This window comes from Palaemon carinicauda, chromosome 6 (genome assembly GCF_036898095.1).
Source record: "Palaemon carinicauda isolate YSFRI2023 chromosome 6, ASM3689809v2, whole genome shotgun sequence".
NCBI lineage: Eukaryota > Metazoa > Arthropoda > Malacostraca > Decapoda > Palaemonidae > Palaemon > Palaemon carinicauda.
In genome coordinates this window covers 99,425,545-99,440,544 of record NC_090730.1, presented here as the reverse complement: position 1 = coordinate 99,440,544, position 15,000 = coordinate 99,425,545, and positions in this window count along the sequence as shown.

Below are 15,000 nucleotides of genomic sequence, written 5' to 3'. Positions count from 1 at the left end.
TGATTAAATGCTAGAGCACTCGGCGTAGAACCATTCATGAAGTCAAAATGCGTTTTATATGTGCCAAAAAAGCCCTAACTTTTGAACTCAGAAAAGTCACCGTAATGAATCTCAATAACAGAATTCATGAATGTGGCTGAACTTCAAATCAGAAAACTTCATGGAACACTGAGCGCGGGAGATTCTATTGAAGAGGAAATCAAACACCATTTTGCATGTTTAACAGACCTGTACAATAGAGAGAGGAGTTACCTTGGAACCACTTAGATACAGAAACAGGTACGAACACTCAAAGAGGATGCCTAACCACAAATATTGTCTGAGCTAGTTACGTGTCTAGAGGAACTCTCTATATCTGGTGGAAGTCCTGCAGTCTTCAAGCTTTCAGATATAGTTCACGTGCTATTACCTCCTAAGTACTTGAGGGAAAAAGGCTCTCAGAAATACCTGAGTTGGAAGTTTACAAGCAGGGAAGGGATGTTCCTTTTAGCTTTCCAGAAAGAGGCGCGCTTTATCTTGTCAAAAGTATCAGACTATTATAGCAAAGTTATAATAATTGGCAAAGCAGCTAATATCTTGCAAAGACATATGCTGGACCACAACTCCTCATTTAATGGAACCTTTCCTTATGTGTGCATGGAGCAAACCATTCCACCCACTTTTTTTTTTGGTCAATGCCGGTGACACAGATGTTATTGTCATTGCAATAATTGTTCTACAGGTACTGAAGGATCTACGTATGCAGCAGTTGTAGGTTGTCTTTGGCTAAGGACAGAATCTAGGATGGGCTGCTATACAAAATTTGTGTTATATTCTTGAAGAAGAGAGCAAAGGTCTGATCTTCTTCCATACCTTCACTGGCTGCGATGTTGTTTTAACATCCCTAGGCAAAGAGGAGAAGTCTGCTTGCAGACCTAGGGTATTTGTCATAATGCTCACGGGGTCTTCAGGAAACTCCGCCAGCACCCAAAGGTAATGGATGAGGAAGACCAGAACACTTTTGAGAAGTTCATGGTCATGATATATGACAGGTTCAATAAATCTGGAGGTATTGATGATGTAAGGTTGTACATATTTCCTCAGAAGAAGAGACTAAGTGAAGCCATTCCACCGATCAGAGCAGTGCTGAAGCATCATATGACATGTGCTGCATACAAGGCAGGGTGCATCTGAAGTCAGTCAACAGTACATCAACCAGAAATGCAGACCCCTTCCAACTTGGACTGGACCAAGAAAGGAGATCTGTGGTAGGTTCATTGGACAAAGCTCCCAGCCATTGCAGCTGACCATGTCTGGATGTAACTTAGAATGCCACGCTTCATGAAAATGTTACTGGCTTGGTGTTGATTTTTTCCATTCCTCATATTTCTCGTCTTTCCTCAGTGCTGCATTCCGCCTGTAACTGTGATAAGTTTGTCATCAGTGTGTGTGTGTGGGGGGGGGGGGGGGGGGCAGTACACATAGAATATGTTCTATAATTTTACTAAAAGTAAAATAGTCAAAATAAGTACAATTGAATTTGGCTACTATGGATTACAATAGGGTGTTGTGCATCTCCTCTTATTGTCAAACTGAGTCTGGATGAAGCGGGTAGAGCTGGAAGGAGTCCATATATAGTTTGGGATGGAGCTGCTCTTCCATTAATTAGACATTCGCAGGGACGGCTTCTGTCACAGTCAGTCTGCTACTTGCTCACGGCCGTCAAAGCTAGGTGGAGTCTGGGAATAAAAAGGTGAAGGTATAACTACCAGTACAGTGCACTGAGTGGGGCTCAGAGTCAGGCAGGCTGCTTGACTACTCTGATTCCAGGTCTGGAGCATGCCGAGTGGCTTGCTGATTGGCTGAGACACTTGTCGGGAGAGTCTCAGTCACAGGTAAGCTGCCGGGCCGTTGTGTTTTGTCGATGTTCACAAGTCGCTGGGAGATGTTCCTATGGCAGAAGTGAGGAGGAACATCTGTGTTGTATTCTGGTATTGGTTTTCTTGCTGGAAGAGCAGGGTCTCCAGGATCCTAAGCCCTGTGCCATCTGGGGCACTGCTGATGATATTAGTATTTGTGTGATATCTTCTCGTACAATGTCTGGTTATAATTGTACAAGGAATTGGTCCATATTAATGGCTTTCTGTTGTATGTAGCAGGACAATCTTATAGAAAGTGTTATCATCGTCATTCTAATATATAAGGACGGGGCATGGCCAGGAATAAACCACGTTACAGTTCTTCAGAAAGTTCTGCAGGAGAGAGGGTGGCTTATTTTTCATAATGAGGGATCTTATCCTCGAGGTCTGGTAATAGACGATCAGGTTTATGTTGGTGTCCTCTTGAACGGCCATGCATGCCATTATTCTTAATAATGACCTTCAAGGCCTTCTCATCATGTTTATAGTGTCTGTGCATAAAACCCCAGTAGTTCAAGTTGAAGGCCTGCTCTCACTGCTGGGAGGCATCTCCTACCAGTTGTACATAGCACGTTTGACCTCTCAAGTCACCGGCCTGTTTGAGTAACCGTTGTTTACGAGGACCTAGGTAATGCTATCCAGTTCCTTGAGGTTCTCTGTACAGGAAGAACAAAGATAGAGGTCTCGGCAAATGTAGGCTTACATAGTGTAAGTCATGAACCTGGTGGTACATTCAGTGGCACCATTCAAGCAAAGGGTTAGGTTCATGGGCTTTGTGTAGACAGTTGTATTGAAAGCATGCTCAGCAGTTGAGACCAGGATATCCAGGAAGGAAAGGCAGCCATTGTCATGATACGCAAACGTGAATGTAAGGGAATTACACTCATCAAAAGGTTCTATGAAGTTCATCAACGTGTTCAGAAGTGGGGCATTTCACAACGGTATCATCAATGTAGTGAGCATATAGCAAAAACACTCTCCTCAACGACATCCATTCAAATGTTGCTAAAAAGAACGCCAAAAGGCGAACCCATCATGACACTATCCTTCTATATATACATATGACTTCAATGGATGGCGATGGTACATATTTCCACAAGGGTGCAAAGGGCGTGCTCAAGGATATTGAGAGGAGGGGTCGAATCGTCTCTGTCGACTGTGTGCAGGATAAGTTAGATGGTCTCATCTACAGGCATATCCGATACATATGGCAGAAGACAAAAAAGGTACATTTTAAAATCAAGACTGAATGCTCCCGTCCCTGGTATCATTCTCTTGTTAAAAAAAATACTGTTTAAAATTTACCAATTCATCACTAATCCCATATGTTAATAAAAAGGCAAAAACGTGTAATATGGTGATAAAGCTGGGGCAGTTGCTTAATCCTAGGGTTAAGGATGCTCTTTATGGAGCCCATGTATCCTTGATTTTTTGGTTACGTAAAAAAATTATTGAAATTGAATTTTGCAGCCAGGTAAAGTAATTTAACGAGTTTTATGAGAGTATTTTCTTTTGATCTTCACCATCCATTCTTGACACTCCATCAAGAATGGAATTAAACTGGTATAATCTAATATGTAACTGCAGAACTTATAGCCTTTATCTCTAGGAAATTGCCAAATCAATATTGATGAACTTCGTAGAAAACTGTTCTAATTTCTATCTATTGCTCTCAATAAGTGATAACCTTCGAAGTTTAGAGGATACTGATTTTAGAATAACTGGAATCAAATTCCAAGAAAAGTCTCTCTCTCTCTCTCTCTCTCTCTCTCTCTCTCTCTCTCTCTCTCTCTCTCTCTCTCTCTCTCTCTCTCTCTCTCACTTTCTGGCTATGAGTAACCACTTGGTCAAAGAAACTGTGAAAAAATTGTATTTGTGTTTCTTCTCGGCTACATGATTGAAAAGGAATGATTAAAAGTCAAGCTATAATTTTGCCCATGCCAGCAAAGAATTGGCACCCGATTTTGTAATGTTTTGGTAAATTTGGTCTTATATTTTATAAGCTTTATACTGCAACTACAGATTCTAAAAATAGAAAATAATTCAGGCAATCCATGATAGGTGTTGAGAGAAATATTTGTTCTATTCCACTGTGGCTAAAGTTCTTGTAAAATGAACGCTACTCTTGTATACCTTTCTTAACTTTCAATTTTCTATTGCTTTATTTCATATAACTTAACACACCAAAGTTTGGTCATATCCGTTGAGACTTTATAGCATCATTTGGTGAGTAGAGTCTGTTCATCTTTTCTCGAAGCACTTTACATCTATAATTGTTGACTGTACAATGCCTGGTGCTTTCTCGTGGTTTTTCCAGTCAGAGATAATTCTAGTGCTGCAGCAATCGTTTCCTGGTCAATGTGTATTTCATATCGGTATGATCATTCTTTGGTGGCTTGATATTGCGATTGTACTAACCGTGTGTCACACAATTGTACATAATTCCTTTTGTATATATTATGCTTGTATCTTCGCTCTTCCCTCGTACTAAAACGAACATGAAAATTCATGTCTGCTGTTTTCCTCTGTAACATTGTCATTTCCTCGAACATGTATTTTCCTGTTGCCTTGAGGTTTTGTATATAAAGGAGAGTGTTCTTTAATATAGTACTCAGTTGATTGCATCCTGTCTTTGAGTCACAACCCTTCTCTCGGCTCGTCACACGATCTAACATTAAGCATAAAGTAAATCGGATCCATCACATTAACATAAAAAAAAAACACTTACAAAACTGGAAATTCTAAATAAGAATTTTCTGTCTATGTAGATATAAACTCCTAAATGCCTGATGAAATATTTAGTATATTACACGCGTAAGAAGTGAAATCTTATACTTGTTATAATCTTTTAAAGTTTGTGAATGGCTGCAGCATTTGACTATCGAGACTTTTTCATAAAAGCAAATCACATGTTGTAAATTAGTAATTGATTAATATTATTCTTTAAATAGTGTAAATGGAGTTCTGTGATCTGTGATAATTTCCAGTTTTCTCCTCTTTCTTTGCTTCATAAAAAAAGGAAAATTAATGAAAAAATAGAGGCAAATAGAATAGTATATCTATCATTGTTAGACTACTTTAATCATCCTATGTAAAGGGTAAGCTGAAATGTATACATATTTGTTTACGGATTATTATAGATTGGTTACTGAGACCTCTGTGATATTAATCGACCAATCAACGGGAATATTGATTCTCTTCCAAGAAAGTAAGTAAAATCCAATGTGTTATGAAAACTTGACTTCGTGAGTGATATACTGCCGTCAGTGTTGATCTGAATACTTCCACAAATGTATAAATTGTGTTTCATCGAAGAGCCATAAATTCGTAAAGGCTTAGAATATATCTGGTGATATATTGAGAGAATGTAATGGTTAACAATTCCTTCGTATTTGAAATTCTCTCTTAAGGATACCAAGGCAATTGGATGCCATGGCAGAAACATCTATCAAAGGCTTAGCCAAAATGCAAATAGATCCTCTGATGCTACGGAAATCCATTTCCTATTCTATGTGGCGCTCAAAGCTACGGTTTTATAATAATGTTTTGTAAGTACAGTGCACAGTGCATAGATTTAGACTTCGAGTAGAGCGCTCGACCTCCTTATTCATTTAAACGTTCTTAGTTTGTTTAGCTTTCATTGAATTGGGTTACTGTCATGAATTTTCCAAATCCCATTTGTTCAGAATCTTGAGTGGAAGTATATCTTGTAAAATTATTAAATGTAGGAATATTTGAGTCTTTCAAAACAAGACTAAGAGCATTAAATTGTATTTTTTTTTTACTCGTCATAGAATGCAATAGATAAAGGATATATCAATGTAAAGCATGGGTATGCGAAAATAAGGACAAAGCAATGATAGTAAAAATCACAACTTTTGATCGCAATTTCTTTCCAAGGAATATATTATGCAATAATCTATTTATCTTTTCAGAAAGAACTCAGTGATGTATATATATATATATATATATATATATATATATATATATATATATATATATATATATATATATATATATATATACATATATATATATATATATATATATATATATATATATATATATATATGTACATACATATATATATATATATATATATATATATATATATATATATATATATATATATATATATATATATGTATATATATATATATATATATATATATACATATATATATATGTGTATGTACATATATATATATATATATATATATATATATATATATATATATATATATCTTCTTACGAAGTTTGTCTACAAGAGAGTAGTTAATTTTATTCACATATTTCATTTGTATATTCAAGAGATATATAGCCAGCTAGTAAGGTGAGTTCTACTCATTCAGTTCCGTATCTGTAAATTTATGTTATTTTAAAGAATTGAAATTATCATTTCCCATTGTTTCGTTACGAAGTCTTAAGTAATGTCGTTAAAAGGTATGTATGACACACACGAGGCATAAACACTAGGGATTGCATCATGTTTCCACGTGGTTGGAAGTTGCATGAAGGTTCTATGCTAAAGTTTACTCTTATTTTTAATGTTATGAGAGGAGATGGATGGAGTTAGATGAGAGAGTTGAATCGTCAGGCGATGTTAGAACCATACTTCAAACTACCAAGTTGACCACTTTGACACCACAAGAGCCATGCCCCCACTCTTCAAGAATGCTGAACTGAAAGATTCCAGAATTAATTAGGATGGTATATATAGGGCCTACCCAAGTTGAGGAGAGATCCAGCCCGACCTTCCGAAAGGGTCAACGTCCGACAGTTCTCTCACAGGCATCTATCCAGCCACTAAGTCTTTCCTCACAAATGTACATAGTGTTTTCTCTCAAATGTGTATAGTGTTTGTTCAAACATTGGAATTTTTGTGGTTTAAGTTGGAAGAAGTGCAGTGAATTTTTATGTATAGTTTATATCATAAGAAAATAATTGGTGTTTGTGAATGGCCATGTGTGATTAGGTTAAAAAGTGAAGTGCATTATTTTTTATTTAACCGTTCAGTAACGTTGCCTGAGCCCAAAGTTAATTAAGTGTAATTGTATTCATGGTTTATATCCTATATTGTTAGAGTGTCAATTTTTTCAATAATTGTCAAACTTTTATATTTCCATGAATTAATTTCTAGTGAAAAAAGTGACTGTGAAATTCTTGAAGTATCATTTTGCTTTAAGTCTAAGGTCTAGTTCAGTTTTCCATTCTGAGTGATTTATTTCAGGCAATGCTGTTGAATTGTTTTTTTTTATAGAATACATATATTTTCTATAAAGTATGTATTATTTCGATCACCAATAATTAACTCAGTAACTTGCTCGTATCCCCTGACTTAGAACCGAAGTGAGAGGATGGTTTTAGAATAGTTCCCGTTAAAAATAATCACCCAGTTTTGTTTTGAGAGTAACGTGAAGAGACCTTTAGATATTAAGTGTTCATATATATTATCGTCTGAGAGTTGCGTATCATTTTCAGGCCTCGGAGGCTTTCTCTTGTGTATCAGCTCATGTAATATGAATCAGGTGAGTTTCGGAGCTTTGGAATTTACGTATTTCGTTAGGTGTAACATATATTTTTTGGTGCCCAGACCCTGGAATCGAGCGAGTCTGATACCTGGGCCGTGTTTTGAATAAAGTTTTGACCAATTTAGTGTTGATAGGATTCCTTTTATTGTTAGGATATATTTTTCAGAGAGGTATAATTTTTTGTAGGGTACAAAATAACTCAGTTGAATGTACCATTAGATTATAGGACTAAGCTTAAAATTTCTCTGTCTTGACGCCTCCTTTCCCAGTTTCCTTCTATCCAAACAGACATTTCCAAGAATTTGTCTCAAAGAGTCACAGTGAACTAAGACGTTTATTACGTTAGATATATTATTATGATGGCTGAATGGTCAGACTCAGTATTTTTTTTTCCTAATAGTTGAAGATTATTTTATTACTTTTTCAAAAATTAAAATATTAATTTCATAAAATCATGCTTAATGAACTGTATCTTTTACTGAGCGAAGTTTCAAAATACGTTGTCCCGGAACCCAGTCTCATTAGAAATGTGAAGAATGTAAGAGTTGTCAGTTAGTGACCTTCAAACGAAAATCCCTGAATTCAGGTATGACGAATTTTGATATATACAGTACAAAATAGACCAAATTGTGATTCTCAAATGCTCCCTCATATATTTGGTATATGCTCTGCATTAATCTTTTATTCGATTCCATTTGGAGCCGCTCCTTTCCTGCATTTTCTTGTGTGCTAAGGTTCTGAGTCAAGGAGAAATTAATGTTCAATGATGATTGTAGAGGGGCTTATTTGGAGAAGCAGGAGGCCTATAATCTTTGGAAGGGTAACAGATCAGATTTGACCTGGAATAATTATACACAGCTTAGAGCTTTTGCTCAAAGAGTTTATACTTCAACTGAAAAGGAATACAATCTAACCATAAAAGAAACCCTTTCTGGTATAACCCAGGAACATAAGTGGTAGACTACCCTTAAATCTGCACTCTTTGTTGTAGATGCAATAGTTCCTTCTCTATTTAAACCAGATGGCTCAGTCACTCACTGTCCAAAGGAGGAAGTAAACCTTTTGACTGATGCGTTTGTCAGTAAGTAGAATAATGAGAAACTTCCTAATTCTTGTTTTCCTGAGGCTAAACTAACTCATTTAGCTTTTTGATCTCGCTAAATTAAGGCTCTGTTGAAACACCTTGATGCTTATGGAGGTGTAGACCGAAATGGTATTTTTCCTGTGTTTTTATAAAGACCACATGTTTCTTAGCTCGAAATTATTTGTTATTTCACGCAAATTAGCAAGAAGATCTGCATTTACTACTTGTTAGAGAATTGATAATGTTACTCCACTGTGTAAATGTGTTTGTGGTAGTTCAAGTCCAACTGGTTACCACCCAATTTCCATAACTTCCATATTTTCTAAAGTGTTTGAACGTCCTCTTAGGTCTGCTGAAGGTAATCATCCGTTCCTTAGTTTGCAATTTGGTTTTCATAAAGGCCTTGGAGAATGTGATGCCCTTCTCACAATCTCCAATTTTGTAAAAAAAAAAAAAAAAAATTAAAAAGAAAGAAAAAAAAAAAAAAACACCTTGACTATGGTCAGGAAATTCGTATGACTGCTGCCTGCCTTTGACAGTGCTAATCATGGGGCCCTTGTTTTCAAACTCAAGCAGTTGCGAGTGGGTGGGTCGTTTCTGAGCATTATTGTTTAATATCTAAGTAATAGATCTCAAAGAATTGTTGTTGATGGTCAAAATAGTGAGCATAGGAATGTGATATCTGGTGTTCCAAAGGATAGTATTCTTGGCTCATTACTTTCCATCTTACATACACACGACATGTGGTTTGTCCTATAAAACAAGCTTGTTGCATATGCAGATGTTGCTTCTCTCTTTGCATCAATTCTATCTCCTGAATGTAAATGAGGGGTTGCTGAGTCCCTAAATAGATATCTAGCTAAAATTAGTGCATGGTACAAATTAAGGGGTATGAAGTTGAATCCTAACAAAACTCATAGCATTTCTTTAAGTAGGTCAATAACAGTGTCTGCTCAACATCTGGATCTCAGCATTGATAATGTTTCTTTAATTTTATATGACTTCTTTGAAATTTTAGGTGTGGTTACAATTTACTTTTAAGAAACACATTAGGTCTGTGTCTTCTTCAATTGCACAAAATATTGGCTTATTGAGAATGTCTTTTAAGATTTTCGGTGATTAATCTATTCGTAAGAAGTGCTTTATTTCTTTCATTCTACCTTGTTTCGAGTATTGTTCTCCTGCCTGGTCTTCAGCTGCTCATTCTCATCTTAATTGGTTGGACAGGAACTTACGTTCTATTAAATTTGTTATTCCTGATTTATATAACAATCTTTGGCACCGTCGTTCAATTAGTTCATTATGCATGTTGCATAAGATTTTTCATAATTCTGACCATCCTCTACATCCAGAACTTCCCGGACAGTTCCATTCTGTTCGTAATACTAAGCATGCAGTTAATTCTAATAGTCAGGCCTTCTCCATCCTGAGGCTCAATACTACACGGTATTCTAGAAGTTTTATCCCAGCTTTGACCAAGTTGGGGAATGATCTTCCTTATCGGGCAGTTGAATCATTAGAAATTCAAAAGATCAAAGTTACAGCAAATGTGTTTATGTTTAAGACGCTGATATAAGTCTTTTTATAGTTGTATGTGATTTATTTGTTTTAATGTTGTTGATGTTTTTAAAAATATATTATTCTAATTTTATTTGCTTCTTATATCGTTTATTTATTTCCATATTTATTTCCTTGTTTCCTTTCCTCAAAAGGCTATTTTCCTTGTTGGAGCCATTGGGCTTATAGCATCTTGCTTTTCCAACTATGGTTGTAGCTTGGTTAGTAATAATAATAAAAATAATAATAATAATAATAATAATAATAATAATAAAACCTTTTCTTCACTCCTATATATTTGTGTGTCAAAATATCAACAGCAAATGTCCTATAATATCGAATTCAAACTTAAGGATAGATATTCAGTGGAAAAACTTGCATGATAAATGCTTCTTGCTTGACAAAGATTCGAATCTATGCCTTTAGAAATCAATTAGATTCTAAAAAAGTACTATTATCCTCGATATCATAAAGAAGAGAATTACCATATATGACATATAAGAAATATATAAGATAAGCTATAAAATAAATAAGTGATAAAACAAAGTGTAGAGAGAAGCGTATTAATGAAAATCATATTGTTTCATTCATAGAATCAAATATATATATATATATATATATATATATATATATATATATATATATATATATATATATATATATATATATATATATATATATATATATATGATTATTATTATTACTATTATTATTATTATTATTATCATTATTATCATTATTATAATTATTGTTATTATTATTATTATTATTATTATTATCATTATTATTATTATTATTATTATTATTATTATTATTATTATTATTATTATTATTATATATACATATAAATATATATATATATATATATATATATATATATATATATATATATATATATATATATATATATATAACTTATTTTCATATTTATAGCAGCGTTATATGTAAATCGGGGTTACGTGGATTTACTGATATGTTGAGATTAAATGGGCCCTGCCTTGATCTGAAAGTCAACAGAGCTCTCTCAGGAAGGCATTAGATATTGAGTTCCCCAGATGGACCGAAATAAGAAAGTATGAATAATCCTAGCCAGTCCTGGAAGGATTAAGCTTTCAGCTTACATTTCGGCTGAAATTTGGTGATTATGGGAGAAGGATAACTCCGGGGGCAAAGAGTAACAATAGTCAATTCCCAATTCTTTATTTATTTATTTTTTTTTTTTTATCTTGAATTAAAGACTTCAAATGCACGGAAACTAATAAATCACAGGAAATTGACAATAAAAACTTATATCTAATAAATAAGATTTTTAAAGCTCTCTTTTATTAGCAGATACATAGTATGCGCATTCACAGTATTCTGAGACACTCAGCTTTACATTCTTTTTCACAAGTTTTACATAAATGCCAGATTAACCGCAGTTCTAAAAGACATCTCAGATTTTTCGTTTTTCATCCTAAGCTATAAAATATCTATGTGACCATTGTTCCAAAACACTGGTCTGCGTCATAGTCTCAAATACTTTATCAATCGGAAGAGAATAGCTGTTTTAAGATACACGTGGCAGAATACCATTGATCGTTATTAAATCATAATGGTTTGAGTAAATTGACTGCAACTAAAATACAATCTCTAAATTTCCCATTTTTGCTTAGGGGGCTTTTAGAAAAAAATGTGGACTACATGGAATCTGGAGCTGAACTTAGTAGAAATTGGATAAGGTATCGAAAAGACTATAGTTATCGCAATGATAAGAGAGCCAGTTGTATTTAGAGAAACCAAAGTTTTAGATTTAGATGTTAATGCTTGCCAATTGTTACTGAAATTAACAGTGAACAGGTGTGCGATCTGAAGTGGCCTAATGCCGTGCAAATTTGAGTTTAATATTTATTTTATATCATTATTATTTTGCATCAATATTATGGTGGAAAGCCTTTACTATGCAACCTAGACCAACAAAAGTATTTATGGTCTAAGGACACCTTAACAGCAAAGTGACCTGAAATGTAAATGAAGGATATGTCAAGCTGGTCTCAGTTATGAAAGAAAGGGCAAACCTCTTAAGAGTTTGTGCAATCGAAAGTTTTCAACAGCCACCATTCAGAAACCACTGAGTATTTAAGGACAAAATCAAGTAAAAGTTAATTTTTGGTTGTAGTATATTACACAGCAACTGCTTCTGAAACAGATAATATTTCAATTTTGTAAATACAAGAAAGTGCAGCCATTTATAATATTTTAAGAAAAGTTGGTTTCCATCATAATTGGAAAGTTAGTATTGACGGATTTTGAGCGGAGCGAAAAATCTATTTTTGGGTGAGGTAGCCATGTTGTCCTGATGGATGTTCCTTCATTAGTAGCTTTCTAGGTATATTTGACTACAGTAATATGTCCCAGAGAATTTACCAAAGATATCCAGAATTCTAACTCCTGGAGCGAATATCCCTTAGAATTTAAAAAGGGATATCGCGTAATATCAGAGGACGTATTCTTGACACGTCGCTTAGCTATCTACACCCCTAATAGCGTTTTCGCTTCGAGGGGGAAAAGTGGCAAAAATATAGGAGTCATTAAAAAGGCGACGCTCCTACCGTACTGTAAATAGTGCGCCAAATCGCTACTGCGCGGCTTTTTGTAGCTTGGTAGGTGTAGCAGATACAGTACCATAAGGAGGGATTCATTATCCTTTGGTCAAAAAGAGGGTGGGTTCATCAGAACGACATGGCTACCTCACCCAAAAATAGATTTTTTGCTTTGCTCAAAATCCGTTTTTTGGGCTCAGGCCATGTCGTCTTGATGAAAGTTTACCAGAGCATTAATGTATCTGTGGATTTTCAATAGTGCCGTTTATCTCGAGATAAATTTTCCTTTTGGTCTTCTGGACCTAGAGACACTTGATGTTACCGTTATGCATCATTCAACTGATCATAGAATATGTCAGTGCTTCCTGCCCCCTACAGGGAAGAGTCTGGGTAGACTCTAGGAAAAAAACCCGAGGATTGTGAGTTTAAGGAACAATCTAGCAAACAGTTTGTATATTAGTATCATCATATACGTAAAGCATAGTTTGTACTTAGATGGCATTGCTCTGTGTAGGTTACTGACACCTCCCGAGTCTGGTTGTTAAAGAGACAGACTGGTTTATATACGTGTAGGAAACCTTAATTCAGTAAGATAAACAGTTTAGTGCAATCAATTCTCACCTGTTTGCTTGGAACAGTAGTAAACTTAGTTCCCAATATTTTCTTAAATATTAATAGAATCAAAGATGCTCTGACTTTATTCGTAATCTAGAACATTTGAGGCGAAAGAGACGCAAAGATTCCTTCTATTGTTTATTAATATAAAGATAGAAATCATGGTTGTAATCAATTATATTTTACGCTGAACAATTCTGCATAAAGGCAAAAATAGTAATAACAGAAATATAATAAGTTTCACCTGAAAAGGAATCACCAGCCACTCTATGGGAAATATGTATATTTCACTATGAATTCTGTTGTTACTAGGAACACTGTGCATATAAGTATGCATGGCACTTTTGTTAGTATATTATACTTAATGTCACCTGTGTAGTTAGAAAAGTCTATAGTGTCATCACTAGACACAACACTCAACATGATAAACCTTGAGAGTCTATCATGTACACCCTTCACTAAAAGTCCCGAATAGTGCACTGTTCTTCCCAGTAATCAAGCGGCAGGTTTTATTACACTGCCTGCCGCCACCACATGAAATTTTATTTCCTGTAATTGCTTCGCGTAGTGTTTGAAGAATACTCTGGATGACTTCCATCCAGTATAAGCACGAAGGCTTTCAAACGGCATCGTCTGAAAGAAATTCAGAGACAAGGCAACTTTTCTCGGATCATGACCTGCGGGTGTACTGTCTGGATCCGCTCTGCGTATAAAATAGGTGATTTTTGCCCTTATCTGTTCCAAGGATAACGTTGAACCTGAAGTCTCTCCCCTGAAAAGCTGACCTCCCTTAAAGTCTGAAGTTCTACGAAGATAGATCTTTAGGCATTCCACTGGGCAGAGGGATGCTTCTTCCTTCAGAGGGCAGATTCTCCAGGGACCCCATCTCTTAGTGGGCAGATCGTTCTTGGCGAGAAACGACGGGTCCGGAAAAAGGTTCAGTTCTCCGCAATCTGTGAACTTAAAGTGGCCATCATCCCTCGAGAGGGCCACTATTTCGCTAACTCTGGCTTCTGAGGCTAGTGCAAATAAGAATATCACCTTTTGAGTCTAGTCTTTCAGCGAGCAATCTTCATTGTTCAGAGTTGATGGTAAGTGAAGAAACTTTATTCAAAGACCATGAAATGGGCTTTGGAGGGGCTGCGGGCCGAAGTTTATTGACTGCTAAGGCGAGAAAATCATGAGATGAAGGTTCTGGGTTTTCTGTGATGAAGCTGAGACAGTCAGTTTCTGCACTTGTTGAGTCAGAACTGGGTCCGGCAACGGGATCAGCTTCAGGCGTAGTTCCGTTACCAGAGGAAACCAAACACTGCTGGGCCACTTGTGGGCCACTATTGCTGCTGTCCCTTGAAAGGATCTCAGTTTGTCGAGGACTTTCATAAGAAGGTTGGTTGGAGGGAAAAGGTAGATCCTTGACCATCTGTTCCAGTCTATGGACATTGCATCCATCGCTTCCGCTAAAGGATCCTCGTACAGGGCTACATACCGGGGTAGCTCCTTGTTGTCGCTCGTTGCGAAGAGGTCTATCTGCAGTCCTGGGACTTTGCGTAAGATGAAAGAGAATGGTCTTGCGTCTAGGGACCATTCTGGCTCTATCGGGTTGACCCTGGATAGAGCGTCTGCTGTCACATTGTGGAACCCTTGAAGGTGGACTGCTGACAAGTGCCATCTTTTCTTCTCCGCTAGTCGGAGGATGGCCAATATCACTTGATTTATTTGAGGCGAACTCGAGC